Raw genomic sequence first — 20,265 nt, 5'->3', positions numbered from 1 at the left:
TATACTTAAAAAATAGGGGGGCACCCTCGTGGCTCAGTCGTTAAGTGTTCAACTTTGGCTCAGGTCATGATCTCATGGTTTGTGAGCTCAAGGCCCAAATCGGGCTCTGTGCTGACAGCATACAGCCTGCTTGGGATTCTCTCTCTCTCTCTCTCTGCCCCTTCCTGACTTGTGTGCGCTCTCTCTCTCTCTCTCTCTCAAAAATAAATGAACATTAAAAAAATTAATATTGTAGCCGAATATCAGAAAAATTGAGATTGCAAACACTGGGTCCATTTTTTACTCAGAAAAGAAGGTTATTTCCTTGGGAGGCCTCCCTGTGCTGGGGTGGGCTGTGCGTGATACTAAATACCCGAAGAACTGGTGGGAACCCCACCTCTACTATCTTCAAGGTGTGATCTTGAGGAAATTTTTTAATCTGAGCTTTAGCTTCCTGTTCTGAGAAAGATAATGATGTCTACCTTAAAGAGTTATTTTGAGTATCAACTCAATTAATTGGTGTCAAAATGCATTATAAACTGTAAATCATTGAGGAAAACTGAGTAGCTGTCATTCCACTTCATAATGGTGAAGTCCCTATATTTGGTAAACCTGCTATTTCCTCCATCGACGAATGTTTTCCCAGGAGACTTCAAAGCAGACTACTCTTTGCAAAGATTAATTTGTGATTCTGGAACTTGACCCTACCCCCTGCCAAAAGGGTGTGGATCTATTAGAGTGAGGAAATGTGAAAAAAATGAGGCAGAAGTGGATAAGTGTGGAACTCATAACTGAATACACTTTGAGGAGGACTTTCTTTTTCTTGTTTTCTGATCCTGTGTCTCAATTCTCTTGGATATGCCAAAGGGAAGTTATTGAGTTTGCTTAAGGGGGCTCTTGGTCCCTGGACACTGCAGTGCCTATAGAAGGCAAGCATAGCTTTTAGAGTCTTATGAGGCCCATGTCAGAATTGTCAGATCAGGCGCTGTGATGGTTGCCCACAATTGAAGATTGCCTCGAAGGCTTGCTCCCATGGGGGAGGATGCTCAGAATACCAGCCTGTCAGACTGTGCCTCTAAGTTTCACTGCTGATATTGCACTAGCTGTTGCTGTCACTGATGCATCCGGTTTACATGCTCTGGTGACAGAACAACACCACTGTTCAGGTTGACCAACCCTGTCACCACAGCAAGCAGTGTGCCACCAGGCCTTCCCCAGTTCAGCGCCTTTGTATCAGATGACTTCAAGCCCTGTTTCCAATCTAGGTGTGCCTCCTTTTTACCCAATAGGTGGCAGGCTCCTGCCAAGCACCGGTATAGAGAATTTGTGCAAAGCAAGTTCTATTGTCCCATTGGTTTCCTTTGGAGCTGCAAAAAGGCTTATGTCTGACTGAGTTATTGATTGGGGGTGGTGCCTGGCATGTCAGAATTGCCATTTTCAGGGACATGCACAGTAAGGAAAGCCACATATACTGTGACTAAATGGCTGGCTGAATGCGATCAATTCTTTTGCAAAGGAACATATCCTGATCAAGAAACCCTAATATACCTCTTCTTGAAGTTCAGATCCTCTTGTCTGGTGGGGGCATTCTGCAACTATTCCTCTTCCTAAACTCTGCATCCTACCCCAATACATGCATTTCTGGTAGACATTCTTTTGAAGTCATTTGAAAAAAAAAAATGGACCAATAGTTTAGGATGTCTCAATTCATCTGGAATATTGTCATGTCATGACCACTAAGTTAAGGGCTTTTTCCATAATCAAGGGAAAAGAATATTTTGGAATATGGAATTTGAGGAAATTATTGTATCTTAATAGAAATCATTACTTTTAGTAGAAGGAATGCTTAATGTTTTCATGATTTGCCAGCAACTCTGACAGGTTTACAACCTGGAGAAGACATGGGCACTTGGGGTGACCCTTGGGTACTGAGATGTTTATACATGAGTGAAGTGATTAGCACGTATACCACCATGAATCCGGAGTTTTCTCTGTGTCTACACAAACCTACTCTATGTGGAAATGTTCTTTATATGCAATAGACCCATGGCATTTAAGATAGGTATGTTGAGATACAATCACAGATATCCTTTTGGCAATGAATATTTATAATAACCTGTATGGTCTCTCTCCAGTTGCTGTCCTAATATAGACAAGCAGGTCTCTGCTTATTACCTTCATTGAGACCTGACCCTTAAGAATTGTTCTAGTATACTTCATGGAAATGTTCTTATAACTTTTAGAATGAATATGTGATAATTTATCAAATAGTTGCAGTGTCTTTACTATGCCCAGGCCCCTAATAGATATTCAGGAAAATAAAGATGAATAGGACAGTCTCTGTCTTCATTTGGTTTAAGTCCAGCAGCAGAGAAAGAAAAGAACACTCACTCCGATATCTCTGTTAATATGATTGCAAGAAAGTGTAGGACCTGGGAAGTAGGGCAAGAGAAGACATAAAGTGAAGCTCAAGCTAAATCTTGAAAGATGAATAGGAGTTAGCCAGGTGGACAAGATCAGAAAGGGTATTTCTGGCAAGATAAGCCATCTACAGTTAAAATTTGCCATAAACAGATTTTGAAGAAATCCCTTTCTAAAATTTGCTGGTTCTGATAACATAGCATATTTTATTTTTTAAAATGATGAATAAGTCAGATATACTTTTGTGGCAGAGTGAATTAGCCTGTACAGGTTTGCAGCAATTTTGGCTTTGGATCATGATAGTATTACACCAAAGAATCTGGGCCTCAGATCAGTGTGAATAGCTCCTAACAAAGATCGAAGTAATTATCTACTGAAGATGTTACCTGCAAACACAGCAGGGCATTCTATAGTTTTCAGCTGAGAAATAATGAATTCCATCTTAAACACCAGTGACGATATCATCTAGAAAAGTTAATTAAAGATGCCATTTCATTAAAGAATTAGCCTGGTGTGACAGCCCCATTCCTCAAAGTTCCTGATGAAACAGGCAGTGTTTAACATCCCTCAAGTTCTGCTTGACTTTAACCAGTTTTCTTTAGTCATTGGAGAGATTTAATCCACCTACACCTGCTAGGTTCACTCTTCACGATTTTCAAGTCCCATCTATTCACTGATGTTGTTTTAGGAGTTACAAATTCCCGCCTTCTTCCTATCTATAGACTAGCTATAGTCGTGTTGTGGTACATGGTAGGTAGTAGCCAGATGTGCTATTTAAATTGAATTTAAATATTTCATTCCTCACTTATACCAATCACATTTTAAGTACTCAATAGCCACCTGAGGCTGTGGCACCATACTTGGCAATGCACATATAGAACATTGTGATCATCACAGAAAATTCTATTGGGCACTGCTGATCAATGAATACCCATGATTAATCCCACTTAGCCATATTACAAGAGTATTAGGTAATGCTATTAAAGAGATCTTTTGTACCTCTTAAAAACTATTATTTTCTTTGAATATACTATTCAAAATCTGACCACTTACTAGTAAACTTGAAAGATCTATAGTTTCATTTTTTTAAGTGCAAAATCAAATCCCAACCATTCCCACCTTTAGTGAAAATTTGACAATGTGTTTAAAACATAGCATATGCTTTCAGTTTGCAATGTGAAAAACACATGGAGATGTTTTTGTTGCTGTTTGTTTAGAAAATAGGTTCCTAATTGGCCCAGGAAATAATAAGATGATATGTGACGAATTACTTGATTATAAGCAGTTGGAAGTGGTGGACATATCAGAAGTGTGGGTAAACTGCCTGCTATAGAATAAGATTAGTTACACAGATGTGAGCTGAAACTTATTGCTTCTTTCAGATTACATTGTCAGCCAAGTCATCCAAATGTCACCCTAGACACAGAATGAAGGGAAACAGGAAATGGACATTTGGTATAATACCATGAGCTAGGCACAATGTTGGCGGTTCTATGTATCTGTGGAATGAAATCTACCATGCTTCTTAACTACTAAATTAATAGCATCTTGGTGAACAAAAAGCAAGCATAATGCATAGGACAAATTGGGATATATTCTCTTAGGCTGCTGGCAATGTCTATTGTTATACATACATCCCAAGGTCAAGGAGTAGGACATTGCTAATTAAGAAAGAACCCTATTTATTGGAACGTAATTAAGTTGATGAAAATGAACTATAACAAAAGATGCAAAAAATAATTAAAAAGAAAAGGTCAGCTTGAAAGGGTCTTGTTGATAAATCATGGGGTGCATACAAAGAAATAATGTAATGGGAATGCCTTGCAGGGAAAGAACATCAATGATAATTTGGAAATTTTTGTTAGCGCCTTCTAACAGGCTAGTGTGCATAGCACAAAAAATGAAACTAGTTTGATGTGGTTTGTAAAAGCTGCCAAGAATACTGCAGGGTCAGAAAAGTTTTCAATATTGAGGATTACAGTAATTCCTGTTTTATTCCTCTTTCCTCCTAACCACCTCCTCCTTTTTTACACGTACCCTGCTCTGCACATCAACTTCTCTGTTATTTTTTCTCATAATTCTTGTCTCTCCTGTTCTCCTAATTTATAGCCCCATAATTTATTTTTATTTTATTATTATTTTTAATGTTTACTTATTTATTTTTGAGATAGAGCAAGCTCACAAGCAGAAGAGGGGCAGAAAAAGAGAGGGCTCTGAGTGGTCAGTGGAGAGCCCAACATGGGGCTTGAACCCACAAACTGAGATCACGACCTGAGCCGAAGTCCAAATCTTAACTGACTGAGCCACCTAGGTGTCCTTGTTTTTTTTAAATGTTATATTTATTTTGAGAGAGGGGGGAGGGGCAGAGAGAGGGAGACACAGAATCTGCAGCAGGTTCCAGGCTCTGATCTGTCGCAGGGCTGGAACCCACAAATTGTGAGATCATGACCCGAGCCAAAGTCTGAAGCTTAACTGAGCCACCCAGGCACCCTTTTAGCAGTATATTTTAATGGTTAAAACATAGACTCTGAAATGAAAGCACCTTATTTCAAATCCTGAACATCACTTGCTAGCCATGTATCTTTGGATAAGTTACTAAACCTCACTAAGCCCTCAGTCTCATCTATAAAATGAGGATAGCAATACCTACTACATCAAGTTGATAGGAGTATTAAATGAGTAACAGAATAATCATGAAAATTCCTGGGACACAGCAAGTTCTTTGTGCGTGCATGCCATCATTAGCAAAATGTGCTATCTTCAGGAAAGCTTTATGGCACTTGTTCCTAAGTCCACATTTTGGTCATGTGATCATTATAAGCAAGTGTATCTCCTATTCCTTCATTGGCTAGGACCATTCTAGATTTTGATGCCCGTTTTATCTTAGTACCAAGTTTGTATAGACATCAATCCATATTTGTGGATGAATGATTGATTCCACCATCTTTTGGTAGTCATTCGACACTAGCCCATTTTGTTTTTATTTCTATCAAAGCATAATCTTATTTTCTGTGTATGGTTTTTCAGGTTATCCTGTAAAACTCAAGATTGGCTATCAACACTGTACATGATATTAAGGAGTAAAAATGTTTTCCTTCAGACTTTTCTTGGTCTATCGTTAATTAAAAATAGATTCACTAAGATCTTTCTTTTTAAAGTAAGTTTAAAACACATTAAATGCAAACTTTGATAACTAAGTTTAGGCTAAGGAATCGATTCTAGACTGAAGGTGGTCAAGGAGAGCAAATGAATTTGACAGACATGTAGGAGATAAAACATGATATTTAACATGGAAGAAGTTGTTAAAAACAAAATAGGCCCCAAATGGAGTGGCTTATGCTAATCCTCACATCTCCACACCAAGATTCAGTTGTAGTTTCAGCTCTCCCAGTTAATCAGGAATTGCCTGATCAGGATTAGTTAGGAAATCCATCTGATAGATGCCCCAAAGGAAAGTGACCTTGCTACAACCAGTCCGCTTTTGGCTAGTATAACTCTCTTGTCCCCACTACCTTCTTCTTATAGAAGTCTTTCATTTTGTAAAGCTTCTTGTAGCTCCTTTCCATATGCTAGATGGGATACTGCCCAACTCACAAATTGTTGAATAAATCCAAAAAGATCTTTACAATTAATTCAGTTGAACTTTGGCTTCTAATGAAGTTAATATTGTTCTTGATAATAGTAATTAAAATATGTTGACATAGAATAAGATTTTACTGAATTCTCACTCTTCATTAACAGATATTTAACACATTCTTTTTGATCCCCATTTTACAGGTTGGAAAGTAATCTTCAACACATTTCACACACATCTTATCACTTACCCATTTTGATTTTGTACCATCATCAGTTCTTTTTAAATGAAATAGAATCTAAGGGCAGGTTTGGATGCAAATTAATTTTCCCATATTGATGGGGCTCTTGTCGTATTTTCCATAGGAGTCTATTCCTTTACTTTGTATCCCCTGTAAGCACAAGTGAAACACGTAGAGGGCCTTCACACAATAGAATGAGTAGTGATGCTGACTTGGTCCTAAAATGTAAGTACTATATCTTCCATGCTTAAAATTGTCCAAAGCTTTCCTGCCACACTTTTTTTTTAATGTTTATTTATTTTTGAAAGACCAAGACAGAGCACAAGCTCAGGAGGGGCAGAGAGAGAGGGAGACACAGAATTTGAGGCAGGTTCCAGGCTCTGAGCTATCAGCACAGAGCCCAATACGAGGCTCAAACCCATAAACCCGTGAGATCATGACCTGAGTCGGACACTTATCCAACTGAGCCACCCAGGCACCCCCCTGCCACACTTATAATAAAATCCATACTCCTATCAGCCCTCCAGTCCCTCCACTCACACTGGCCTGCTTTAATTCCATGAATAGATCAACATTTGCCTCAAGCTGGGCCTAAGTATTGGTCTTTGTGTAAAACTTCTATATTCACCATGATCCTTTTAGGTCTTCTCTTAAATATCACCTCCTAAAAGATGCTTCCCCTAACCCTTTAACATTAATTAAATCCAATTCTATGAATTTCTCTTACCTAGTGTCATATGTTTCCTTTGTGATATTTATAATAACTTAAAAATACACATGTATTTATTTGTTAGTTTCTTTATACATTAATCTAGCTAAACTAAGGGCAATTTTGTACCTACCTCTCCACCTGGGGGATATTTGGCAAAGTCTGGAGACCTTTATTATTGTTCCAATCAGGTAAGGGAGGTTATTACTGGCATCTTGTGGGTAGGGGCCAGGGATATTGTTTAATATCCTATGATGCACAGGACAGTTCTACTTCTCCCCATCCCCCAAAAGAATTAACCAGCATGAAATGTCAATAATACTGAAGTTGAAAAACTCAGATCTAGTTCCATCATTATACTGAAAGCTTAATGAAGGCTGTCCCTTCTCTGGCTTGTTCATCATTGTGGTCCCACAACCCAGCAAATGATCCTAGCGGATGAATTAGTGAGTAATATAAAGAAAGAGGGGAAGGTGGGTGAAGTTCTTAACACCCAGAGGCCCTCCAAATGCAGAGATCTCAGATTCTACCAGGAGTCTCATCCCATCTGGGGGGGGGGGGAGGTGTTCCACTTAAGTAAGTATCCTTAGCTGGGACTCTCCAATACTCATCATTGCAGGTTACTTCCACCTGAGGCACAAGTATTCGTCTATTTGAATCTTTGTCATGTAAGAAGCCAGAGATTTGTAGCAGAAACAGACTTAACCAAAGGTGAACATCACAGGGCACAAAGAGAAAAAAGGACAGTGGGTTCCAGCCAGCTATTTGTCCACTGGTGGTTTGGTGTGATAGTGCACCATCCATCTTCTACATTACATGGGCCATTGGAGGGGCCAGTTATATTCCTGTTGTCTGGTCCCCACAGCTGAAAAAATGAATGGTCTCAGCCTCAGAGGTCTGTTTGGCAAGCAGTTGGCTGTGAAACAGACTACAGATCTGGAGGGGACTAAAATGAGGGCTTTACAGGAATTTCCCTTTTATAATATCTAAGTGTTGCAGTGATTACCATGTTTGGCATTTCTGGAAAAGTCATATTAAATAAGAATTCCTCATTCACCTATTGGACTAGACACTTGGTGGCAACATAATCAGACAAAAAGTTAAAAGTATGTAACATATATCTAATGCCCCCAAATGCCAAAATAATGTCAAATATGCAGCTATTCCCTGAGGGTCAAGAGTTTCGTCCCAAATTTGTAGATCTAACAAATTGGGAGATATGATGTAAGCTTAACTGTTCTGGGTAAAGTTAGGCTTTTCTTCTATAAAGGAATTGCTTGACTTCACCGATAATGCCAAATGTTGTCACTGGAGACAGAGGTCAGCTCACCAAAGCACAGAGGTAGGATGATGATACCAATGAATTCCAAGGGACCAGCCAAATCTGCTATTTCCAGTTCCAAGTGATTTCTAAAAGCCTTCATGAAGTGAGAGAAAACATTTTTGGATAGCAACCATCCATCCCTTGCCCCTTATCTTCCCTCCATCTTGTCAGCAGAAGTACACCTGGAAATGCTGTCAGTGTGGTGGGTGAGCTCCACAGAGATGCAGGTCACCAATGAAATCTGATTTGGTAATCAGTGGTATTTTGTAAATTTGCACCACATTGGCCATGTACTAAAAATACTGAGGTGGGGCGCCTGGGTGGCGCAGTCGGTTAAGCATCCGACTTCAGCCAGGTCACGATCTCGCGGTCCGTGAGTTCGAGCCCCGCGTCGGGCCCTGGGCTGATGGCTCAGAGCCTGGAGCCTGTTTCCGATTCTGTGTCTCCCTCTCTCTCTGCCCCTGCCCCGTTCATGCTCTGTCTCTCTCTGTCCCAAAAATAAATAAACGTTGAAAAAAAAATTAAAAAAAAAATACTGAGGTAACTCAGTGATTCTATTGTCACTCTTGTTTGTGTCTGATCAAACATCTTAGGAAGATTACCCAGTCTGATAGAGCAGATGGAAATTATTACCCCCTACCCTGTGTTCGTAAGGGGGCTTTCTTTCATGAGTCTTTCCCCACCCTCAAGTCATTTAACCTCTATAATGGAAATCATCCTTGTCATTAAAAATTGGGGGGCAAAAAAAAGCACAGTATCATGCATATGTACAAATGACTGCACCTCAGGCTAAATTTTAGATGTCAGATTATACTAACAATGTAACTTGCTTTAAATATCACCTCATTTCTAACTCTGAAGAGAGTCTAATGATTAATTCAAATTAAACTACTCCACAGCCAAAGTGGTATGTGTTATAAAACATGAAAGCAAACTGGCTGAAAATTTTTAATTTTCCCTACTTATTAGCTATCTCTTCTGGGAATAAATTGAAGGTGTTAATTTCCTGGGTTTCAAACCTATTTTAAAATGTGCTAGGCTGAGAGAGAAAAAGAATGGAATGTAGAATAATCTTATCTATGAGACAGAATTAAGAAACTTGGTTATCTTTTCAGAATTGTGTTGGCTTTTGAGATACTATTTTAGAGTTTAGATGTTAAGTTCTGGTTGCCTCATCCATATGATGCTTAACATAAGATGATACATAAAGCTCTGTATAAACATTATGATGGGTTAAATTGAGTAGCCCCAAAATTCACATGTTGAAGCTTTAACCCCCAATGTGACTATATTTGCAGATAGGGCCTTTGAGGAGGCCATTAAGATTAAATGAAATCATCAGGGTGGGCTTTAATCAAATGGAACTGGTGTTTTTATTTAAAAAGAGAGAGACCAGATAATTCTCTTTCTATGTATATTCAGACTTCAGACCACATGAGGACACAGCACAAAGGTTGCACCTGCAAACCAGGAAGAGAGACTGCATAAAAACCCATCCCTGCTGGCACCTTGATCTTGGAATCCTAGCCTCCAGAACTGTGAAAAAACAAATGTCTATTGTTTAAGCTACTCACACTATGGTATTTTGTATCCCAAGTTAATCCACAACTCTACCTAATTCTCTCCTTTAGTCATATAATACCATGTATTACTGTCAAGTCTCACAAGGAGGTTCATTTCTTGTATAATTTCATCTAACTGGTGAACCCAATACTGAGTAATAAAAAAAGCTATCCCTAAGTCCATGCATTTTAAGCTGTGATAGTCATGTCACTTGCTTCCTTAACAGAGTCTTTATAAATAATATTATCCATTGGTCTACTAGGATCATCCTGCTTTTTCTAGGTTATTATAAGCTTTAGGTACAGGATAGGTTAAGATGCAGAATATATATCCCCATGCCTACTTTAAACCAGATAGCAATTGAAGGTGAACAAAGACAAACAACAACTACTACTTAAAGGCCAGTTAATCACTGTGTAACCTGAATAATGTCACTGTGTGCTCCTAGAGGCACAAACTCGGTTTCAACTACCAACATGGTACCCAGGACTTGGGTCAAATTTTGCAAACACACAGGGATTGCTGTCACTTCTGATCCTTCCACTGCCCCAAATGCTTCTCTACTGACTCTCGCTTGTACTTCACAATGAATCTCAAATGCTCCCTCTTCCAAGAAGGCCTCTCTGACTCCCAAAATCTGAGTTAGCCATGGAATTACTGAATTCAAAGTGCCCTTAGAAATTTCTGTTCTAAAACACATTTTTGACAATGGAAGAAATTAACGTGAGTGACATTGCTGGCATAGGACCAGGACTCCTAGACACGCTTTTTACACAACACGTTAAAATATTTACATCTAAAATAGTTACAAACTAATCCTTTTTCTTTTTTCAATTACATAGTAAAACTAACTGCTGATAATGAAGTGCCAGGCACTGAGGATGTGGAGATAAAGGAGAAATGGTTTGGGGCTCCTGGGTGGCTTGGTCGGTTGGGCGTCTGACTTTGGCTCAGGTCATGATCTCACGGCCTGTGAGTTCGAGCCCTGCGTCGGGCTCTGTGCTGACTGCTCAGAGCCTGCAGCCTGTTTCAGATTCTGTGTCTCCCTCTCTCTCTGCCCCTCCCCTGTTCATGCTCTGTCTCTCTCTGTCTCAAAAATAAAATAAACGTTGAAAAAAAAATTTAAAAAAAAAGGAGAAATGGTTTGAGTTCTTTCTAAAGTTATAGACTGGGCAAGTTGTGAAAAAATACACTGGGGACTGTTAGAGTAAGAACTTTATCTGAAGATGCTACCACAATCCCTGGACTGGCACACAGCAGAACTTTAGGAAAAGTATGGTGAGTGAATTAGCTACTATCAGTAATATAATTGAAGTATATACCACCTATTTTAAGAGAAAGGAAAGATGACCCTAATTTCTTGTTATTTCAAGGAAAAACTGTCTCAATTTTAGTAAAAATCTTGGGAGCTGTGCTTTGGAGTTCTAAAGTAAAACGGTAGATATATTTTGCCTGTGAGGAAGACATGAATTTGGGGTGATCAAAGACCAGAATGTTATGGGCTGAGTTGTGTCCCCCAAAATTCATATGTTGAAGTCCCAAGCCTCAGTGTCTTGGAATATGTGACTCTGTTTGGAAATAAGGTTTCTAAAGAGTTGATTCAGTTAAAATGAGGTCATTGAGGTGAACCCTGACCCATTATGACTGGTATCCTTAGAAGAGGAGGAAATTTGGGCATAGACACGTGCCTGCACAGAAGGTAGGCCATGTGAAGACAAAAGGAGAAGGTGACTATTTACATGCCAAGGAGCAAGGTATCAAAAGAAATCAGGCCAGCACTTTGTAGACTTCTAACCTCCATAACTGGGAGGCAAGACATTTCTATTGTTTAAATCACCTAGTCTGTGGTACTTAGTTTATGGCAACCAAGAAAACTAATAGAGTAGAAAAGACATATGTTGAGATACAAGTATTTTCTAGCAAGCTACAGCAACAAGCCTTCAACTCTGACTAGTGGAGATTTTGTAGTTTTAACACTATGCAAATATCTGTCATGCTGACCTTTCTATATCTACAAAGGAAAATTTCTTATTGTCTTTATGAATATGAGATGCTACTCTTCCACTAGAGAATAATTATTTCCTGAGATATCCAACCTTAATAAGCTAACAAGAACATCTAAAACAGGGACATGATCTCTGTTCTACATCCACAGAAAGCTGGAGTGTTAATTTGTACTTCAGGTAACGTTTTTGAGACTAATTTGCCACCTAAGGCCATGTGCTGGATTTCAAAGATATGCTGATCAATAAGAGGAAAAATAAAAATGACTAGGTTTCTTCTTGGTTTTGTCTTTATAAACTTTAAATGATAAAAATAACATTGAGTGTGTGTGCTTTACAGCTTTTCTAATCTGTTTTTGCATTTCATTTGATCTGAACCACAGTACCCTGACTTGGAAGGATGAATTTCTATGTAGACAAGCAAGCTGAGGCTCAAAGACTTACCCCAAGCTGAACATGGCCTGAAAATAGTTGAGGTGGGACTGCGGTCCAATGATGCTTCCCCCCTTACTGAATTACCGATACTTTTAAGGCAGCCAAAGGGAACATAGTTGTGATTTCAGAGTGTCTATAAAGTGACAATGAAAGGAGGTGTTTGTGTAGGCTTCTGGACCTGAGGTACTGTAAATAAGACCATGGTAATGGCAGATTCTCACGTGTCAAAGCCCTTGGTATTTCTGAACTGTGTCTCCCTTACCACAAATTCATATACTGAAATCCTAATTCCCGCTACCTCAGAATGTGACCTTATTTGGAAATAGAGTCATTGTAGATATAATAATTAGTTAAGATGAAGTCATACTGGAGCATGGTGGGCCCCTAATCCAAGGTAACTAGTGTCCTTATAAAAAAGGGAAATTTGGACACAGACACACATACAGAGAAAATACCATGTGAAGATGAAGACAAAGGCTGGAGTCATGTTTCAACAAGGAACAGCCATGATCGCCAGCAAACCACCAGAAGCTTTGGAAGAGGCATGGAAAAGGCTGTTCCTCACAGCCCTCAAAAGGAACCAACCCTGATGACACCCTGATTTTGAATTTCTACCCTCTAGAAATGTGAGACAATAAATTTCTGTTAAGTCATACAGTCTGTGGTCCTTTGTTATAGCAGCCCTGGCAAACAAATACAGTCCTGCTCGTGTGATGATTTTAGAGCTGACAGAGGATCTGCCTGGGGACTCCAGCAGGACTTTTTATCTTCAAGGATCCAATGTATACATTTACACCACAGAGCTGTTATTCCCTACCAAATAATACAGTTAGCTTCTACCCACTACCAATTAGTGAGCTACACCATCAATGTAAGACGCTAGGAGGAAGAGTCCTGGGCTCACACTGGAGGAGCCTCAAAGTAGTATGCCTGGGAAACCAGCTTCTGATATGGGCCCCCCCTTTACCTCCTGTGGTCTAGCCTCTAGGTCTTCCATTGCCCTGAAACAACTCTCCTTCTCCTTAAGAAAAAGCTCCATGATGCTTAACAACATGCTTTCCATGTTGTTAAAAACTGCCCTTTTCTCAGCTGTAAAGACCATATGTAACCTGCATGTTTTCTCCCTTCTTGGGCCACTCCTTGTTCTCTTTTTTTTTAATTTTATTTTTTTATTTTTTAAGATCTGCATCCAAATTAGTTAGCATATAGTGAAGCAATGATTTCAGGAGTAGATTCCTTAATGCCCCTACCCATTTAGCCCATCCGCCCTCCCACAACTCCTCCAGCAACCCTCAGTTTGTTTGCCATATTTATGAGTCTCTTCTGTTTTGTTCCCTCCCTGTTTTTATATTATTTTTGTTTCCCTTCCCTTATGTTCATCTGTTTTGTCTCTTAAAGTCCTCATATGAGTGAAGTCATATGATTTTTGTCCTTCTCTAATTTCACTTAGCATAATACCCTCCAGTTCCTTGTTCTCTTTTAACTCTGTGTCTTTGCTCACCTTTCCTCCACTTTCTCCCTTTGCTGTATTGCCAGCAAAATGCTTGGATGTAGATGCCTCTGTTCAGCCTGTATCTCTCTTTGAGAGTCCTAACATATGTCCATTTCCATTTGGATATCCAACATAACTTCAATCTGAACCTACAAAGGCAGCCTGTACAGAAGACAGAGGGTATCTTCCCGTTCTTATCACTTCACCCCAGGAGTTGTGTAGCTTTTAACAAAACATTTCTGAGCCTCAGTTTTCCCACTCAGAAAAGAAGCAAATGATTTATAAGGGCTTGTTCAGGTATAAACTTCAGAGATTGAAACAAAATCTAACTCCTATACTGGTTGCCTTGCTTTTTGCTACAGCTCCATTATTTTTTCCTCCTCTCCAGACTGTGGGCTTTGGATTCTTTTCATTCCTACCTTCTCTAGCAAACCTTGTTTTTTATTTCTTTGCTAATCCATTGCATGCATCTGACTCAACTTTCCAGATGCATCATCCCAGAATTGGTCATTATCACAGCTACTGGAGGCATCTTAAGAATTTCTGTGCTCTGGAAATTTGTTCCCACTGCCCACTGTATTCAATGTTGTATATAAACTGGCCTTTCTAAACTTCTGCTTTCCTTTCCTGCTCCAATCCTCTGAAGGTGAAGTTAAGACTTGGAAAAGACAAAGTGGAGAAACCAGAAGATTATCACTAATCTCACCTGTAGTGAAGTTTTGAAGACAAATTAATGTTTATTGTGCCTCTAAAACTCTTCAGACTCTAAGTTAGGTATTTCCCATACATTATCTCATTAAATCCTTATAACAACTCAGAAATAGATTATATCACAGTTAGTAGACATAATTGTTAATAGATAAATTAATAGAACACACCGAAAATTAGTAAAGGGAAACCTCACTAACAGAGTTGGGAGGCTTACCTCCTGATGCCAATAATAGGAAGAAATGTCAACTACAGACCCAATAGAACCATCAACAAGGAGGAATAATCAATTCTAGGCCCTAGCAGGGAGAAGATGTAGACTGCATCTCTTATAAGAAATCTATCCCCACAACCCAATGAGAGAGAAGCTGTCATCACCCTGAACTCCTGCTTTTCTCTAGTGGACTTTCATTCAAAACAGCCCCTCCCAATGTTGTACTTCTTCTCCATAAAGTAACCTTCCTCTCCTTTGTTAGCTGGACTTGCCTCTGGTTTTGCTTTAGCTTTCATGTGGCTGAATTACAGTTCTGTTATTTTTGGATGAACCCATTTTTGCTGGTAAAATAATTGACAGTTTTAGTTTTAATATTCACAAACTGTTCTAGCAATTTCCATACATTAAGATTGTGTAGGCTTTGAGAAACATTACATAAATTGAATTCAATGCAGTTCATACAACTTACAGTAAGAAGTATCATTAGAAATTCAGGGGTACCTGGGTAGCCCAGTCAGTTGAGCATCTGACTCTTGATTTTGGCTCAGGTCATGATCCCAGGGTCATGGGATCAGCATGGAGCCTGCTTAAAGATTCTCTCTCTCTCCCTCTCTCTCCCCCTTTGCTGCTCTCCCCTTATCACATGCTCTCTCTAAAACAAACACTTAAAAAAAAGTGTCATTAGAAACTCCTGTTACCAGATTCTACAGTACTATTATCCAAATGTAATTGCATAGTTATTACAAAGCCGAATATAAATGATGTGTAGTTTGTAGTTTGAGTGTATTAAACTGATACAATTATGATTTCCTATGTAGAGCCCTACTTCAAATCCTTAATTCCTGAAGTCCACATGGTATCTCTCATATGAAGATGGCTTCTTGGAGGGCTCTTCTTCATCCCATATATAAGACACCAACAACCCCACTCTGACCTCTCATCTTGCTTTATTTCTCTTCTTGCCAATCATCGTCACTTTACTTTCTGCATCTTTGTTTGAAAGCTACTTCTAAGACTAGTTACTGTGTTTGGCTCATTATTATATCCAGTCCTCAAAACAACCTTGTCATGTAGACAGTATTACTGATAGAGTAGGCAGTTAGCTAGATATGAACTGGATACAAGGGTGGTGGTAAACAATGGTTTCTTGGTTTCTCATCTTCTGGGGCTAGCAGACCAAGAACAACAGGTGCAGAGAAAGCACTCTCCTTTCCAGCCTGTTTCCTACAATAACCTGTAACTTCATTATAATATATTTGTTCTGTAGTTTCCACACCACCACCACCACCCCCGCCCCCTGCCATGGGGGAAGATGGCCAAGACAGTTCTGGCAAGAACCTTGTAGGACCAAAAATTCCCCCTCCTGACTAGTAGGAGGAGGCCCTTGGATGACCAGAAATAAGCTCAGTCAAAACCAGCCCTAGCTATGACCCATAACCTATGCAAACATAAATAGAAAAAACAACCCTACCCCCAGTGCAGTTGCTCCCTCTGGGCCTGCCTGCTTTCCCACCTTGAGAGTGTACTCTTCTTAATAAGCTGTTTTGTGCTTGAATACTTTCCTTCTGACTGTCTTTATTGGCGTGTGGATCCTCACATAAATCTTTGGTGGGGAATCCAAGAACTGAGACCTTCATTCATACAATTCAGACTCTCCCACCTGTAACATTACCCCTATATTATAAGGGACTGAAGTCTAAAGTGTTGTACTAACTTGCGCCAAAATTCTAACGTGAATCTGACAAACTGTCCCCTAAGACACTTTGACAAAGTCAACATGTTCTGCTCCCCAAAACTCAAGCCAAACCAGTCTTGACTGAAGGTTCTGAGCCTTCCTATGTGGGAAATTGAACCTGAGATTAGGCAGACAGAAGTGAATCAACAGCCATGCCATTTCTTTATTTCTGTCCCGTTATCTTCTGAACCTACACTCACCCCACCTTGTCCTGGATCCTCCAGCTTCTTTGATTCCTGTGTGTGTGTGCTTTTAGCTCCAATGACTCATTGTCAGGTCACAGGCAGCACATACTGACACAGGCTTCAGTTAGCCTTTAAAGGCTCCGGCTTGTCCTTGTGCCCCCCCCCCCCGCCATTTTATATCCCTGTTTTGTCCTCAGATGCCTGCCTTGTGGGCTTCACGTTCCAGTATTAAATGCCAGGATGACAGTCTTACAAACTGTGCACTGCTGGCTGCCACAACACCCTGGTTGTTCTGCCGGTCATAATGAAGCCTGGCTAAGTCTTCTTCAGATATCACCTCCATCCCTGCTTGGAACTGGATCAGTTTCACCCTAGTCTGTGCCCTATAGTACAATATCCTTTCCCAAAGCATTTATCATTGTCACAAAAGTTCCACTTATTTGTGGGATTACATGAAGAATGTCTGCCTCCCCTCCCTGACCATAGTTCTGGAGAACAAGATCCATGTCTATTTTATTCATTGTTTTATCCCTTTGCACAATGTATTTATTTAACTGATATCTCTACAATGTATGGGTACTGAACGTATTTGTTGAAAGTCAAGGTAGTCTATTATGGTGTAGGTAGTATGATATGGGAAGGGAAGTTTCATGGCTAGATCTTGCTCACTTTTTTATCCCACATGCCTACCACAGAGTAGGTGCTTAATAAATACGTTCACTGAATGATTCAACAAACTGACACTCTAAAATCCATCCCTGAGCTATTTATGAAGCCCTGCTCTACACTCTTCCGGACAAAAATGGCCCCGGCTTAGTGACTTCGGGAAATCATTTTACCTCTCTAAGTCTTAATTCTACCTGAAAAATGATCACAACACCTTCCTTTTAGGACAGAGAATATTAAGAGAGATATAGACATACACTTACAAAATCTGATGAGGAGAGAGATATTGTTCCAGCCTTTCCCCAGGTTCACACACAGAATGTAACAACCCATCCTACTTTATCTCAATCCAATCTACCATGTTCTTGCTTCTTTTTGTGAAAAGCCCACCCGGCTTTCAATGATTCAAATCATAGCTGGGATGCCCCAGTTTTTCCTATGTAAGCTTTTTCCATTACAGACTCCTGTTTTCAGGAGCTCAGTGTGTGAGTAGAGGCTCTCTGGTTTCATCATTTTCTGTAATTGCTGTCAGCTACCACCTCCTTCCATATGACATTTCACATATTTTCCTGATATGAACTGCAACAACAAAAAAACATGTTTCATTGATCGGTGCTGTTTTATTTCATTTGAGAACATACTTTAAAAATAAATTAGGAGTCTTGTAATGGGATACAGCTAAGAAAGATGTATTTAGAATATACAAGCATGTCAGTTCCCTCTCATCCTCAGCTGACAGGGCTTATGCAAGACACATTTTACAGGTGCATTCCAATGGATGCTAATTTCACCCATAATTCTTTTGGCAGAGTCCAAGTTTCTGTTTAATTAACTAAATGACTTGAACCATCCAATTCTTGTTGCTACTAATGTATCACAATTAGAGCAAACAGTAGCCATGGAAACCAATGGCTTCGTCATAATTCCTAAAACAAGTATGGCTTTACTTTTGAACCCATCAAATTCACAGCTCTCTGCAGCATACGTTTATGGTTATTGCTAAATGGGGATGTGGTCACTCTGGAATGCAATGTGGAGCTCCTTGTTTCAAACGAATGTCATTATAAGAAGTCTGTCATTTCACTTATGTTTGCCAAGTTCCAATCATTCCCAGATCCCTCATATTTATGTTCAATTAGGGAGATACTGCAGTCCATAAAAATGGATACAAATTCACTATGGGGGTGGGGAAAGACATCCTTTTTTCTACAACACAAAAAGGAAAAGATACAAATGTGTGTTGAGCTAAAACGTTGACAGCCTTGAAATTAATCATTCACCTCCTCCTCTAAGATGGGCTGTTCTCCCCACTCCCTTGTGGCAAGAATATTATTTTCTGTAATTTTATCACCAGGATCTGTTCCAACACTGGAAAGAAAACAGAGGTACACCATTGAAATTCTGGACAAGGCTGCTATAACCTAACAGGCAAGGAGATGGAATCTGCTATTCCTGAATAGCAGTTGCTAAATGGTAGTTTACAATTTGGGTCATTTTAAAGCAATTTCTGCACTCTGTAACTGGCTATAAAAATGAAGGGAAAGTAACATGCTACATTCCTCCACCAGCATATAAAAGTCATTTGTGAAATAAAACCACATATGTATATTTATGTGTAGCACATATATAATATTAGTGCTGGGCCCAAGTGCCACAATACTGCCTGGTATGCTGTAAATATAAATCAAGAGCCCTTGCCACTCTTCATTTTTTGCAGTTCTGTTTCTGAAAATGAACTGTGGTTTTAAGTCATAATAGTTAATTAAGACATCAACTTAATACCTTACCTGTCTAAAATCCTGAAACCTAACTTTTTTGCCCCATGGCATTGCATTTAGCTGGGCAAACAGAGTTGCCAAATAACATAGAAGACACTTAGTTAAATTTAAATTCTAGATTAACAACAGAGGCATTTTTAGTATGCATAGGTCCTAAGTAGTACATGTTTTGTGTACCAAAAAATGATTCCGTGTAACTAATATTCAAATTTAACTGGGCATCATGTATTTTTATTTGCTAAATCTGGTAACCTTAGAGACAAAATGTTTGTAATTTTTTTCAATCCTGAAACACTATTAAGGATGTCAAAGGTCTCTTCTCCTTTTCTACTTCTTCACACTAGGAATGAATACTTAGCTCCCTGCTGAGGCCAGGCAAGTGAGGGGAATGGGCAGTGAGATTCGGGGAAGAAAGCCTAAAAAGTAGTGGTTCATATTCAGCTGGCTGCCATTTGCATAAGAGGGCAAAGGCAGAATTTTAAGAAATGGCATTGGGCTACTGAAACATTTTGCCAACAGCTATCTCACTCATCATGGATAACCAAGGCCAGAAGTGCTGAATGCTAAGGAAGCTGAACTTAGAACGGAAGGCATAAAATGTCATTAAAACATAAAATGTCATTAAAACATTTTTACAAAACATAAAGCTTTGCTGACCATTTGTCTAGGACTCTGGGTCACTTGTTCTGAGGGAGAACTTTCTGATTAGAAATTGCATTCTTGGGGCACCTTGGTGGCTCAGTCAGTTGAGCGTCTGACTTTGGCTCGGGTCATGATCTTGCAGTTCGTGGGTTCAAGCCCTGCATCAGGCTTTGTGCTGACAGCTCAGAGACTGGAGCCTGCTTCAGATTCTCTCTCTCTCTCTCTCTCTCTCTCTCTCTCTGTCTCTGCCTCTCCCTGCTCATGCTCTGTCTCTGTCTCTTAACAATAAATAAATGTTTAAAAAAATGTAAAGAAATTGCATTCTTTATGTCTAGCTTGAATAAGCTCTCTACACACTGAATTCTGCCATAAGTAGATACATGGATAGATTTGCTTCCTTAAAAAGAAATCCCTGGATAGCATCCATGTTTTCTGCTCTTCTCAGAGGACAAATGGAGAACATAGCAGTTGCCAATGATCCTTGGAGGACAGACCTTTTCACAGCAGCTTTTGAAGCCATCTCTAAAACTTTTTCTTTGTTCCAAAAATGAACTAACTCGAGTCATACTGGTTAGTACATATGCCCTACATAGGTT

General features: G+C 39.5%; 1 protein-coding gene and 1 long non-coding RNA gene across 9 annotated transcripts in view; one reads left to right on the top strand and one right to left on the bottom strand.

The window, feature by feature from the left end:
* LOC123605926 overlaps positions 1–6,557 on the top strand; it is a 799,403-nt gene extending 792,846 nt beyond the window's left edge. For both annotated transcript variants that reach the window (XR_006716009.1, XR_006716008.1), the window contains one exon: positions 6,340–6,557. This is a non-coding gene — a long non-coding RNA (uncharacterized LOC123605926). The remainder of the gene's footprint in view (positions 1–6,339) is intronic.
* Positions 1–20,265, bottom strand: part of GRM7 (glutamate metabotropic receptor 7) — an 872,169-nt gene that overhangs the window by 98,911 nt on the left and 752,993 nt on the right. The window lies entirely within an intron of this gene.

This window comes from Leopardus geoffroyi, chromosome A2, assembly GCF_018350155.1.
Source record: "Leopardus geoffroyi isolate Oge1 chromosome A2, O.geoffroyi_Oge1_pat1.0, whole genome shotgun sequence".
In the NCBI taxonomy this organism is placed as follows: domain Eukaryota; kingdom Metazoa; phylum Chordata; class Mammalia; order Carnivora; family Felidae; genus Leopardus; species Leopardus geoffroyi.
This window is presented reverse-complemented; position numbering and strand designations above follow the sequence as displayed.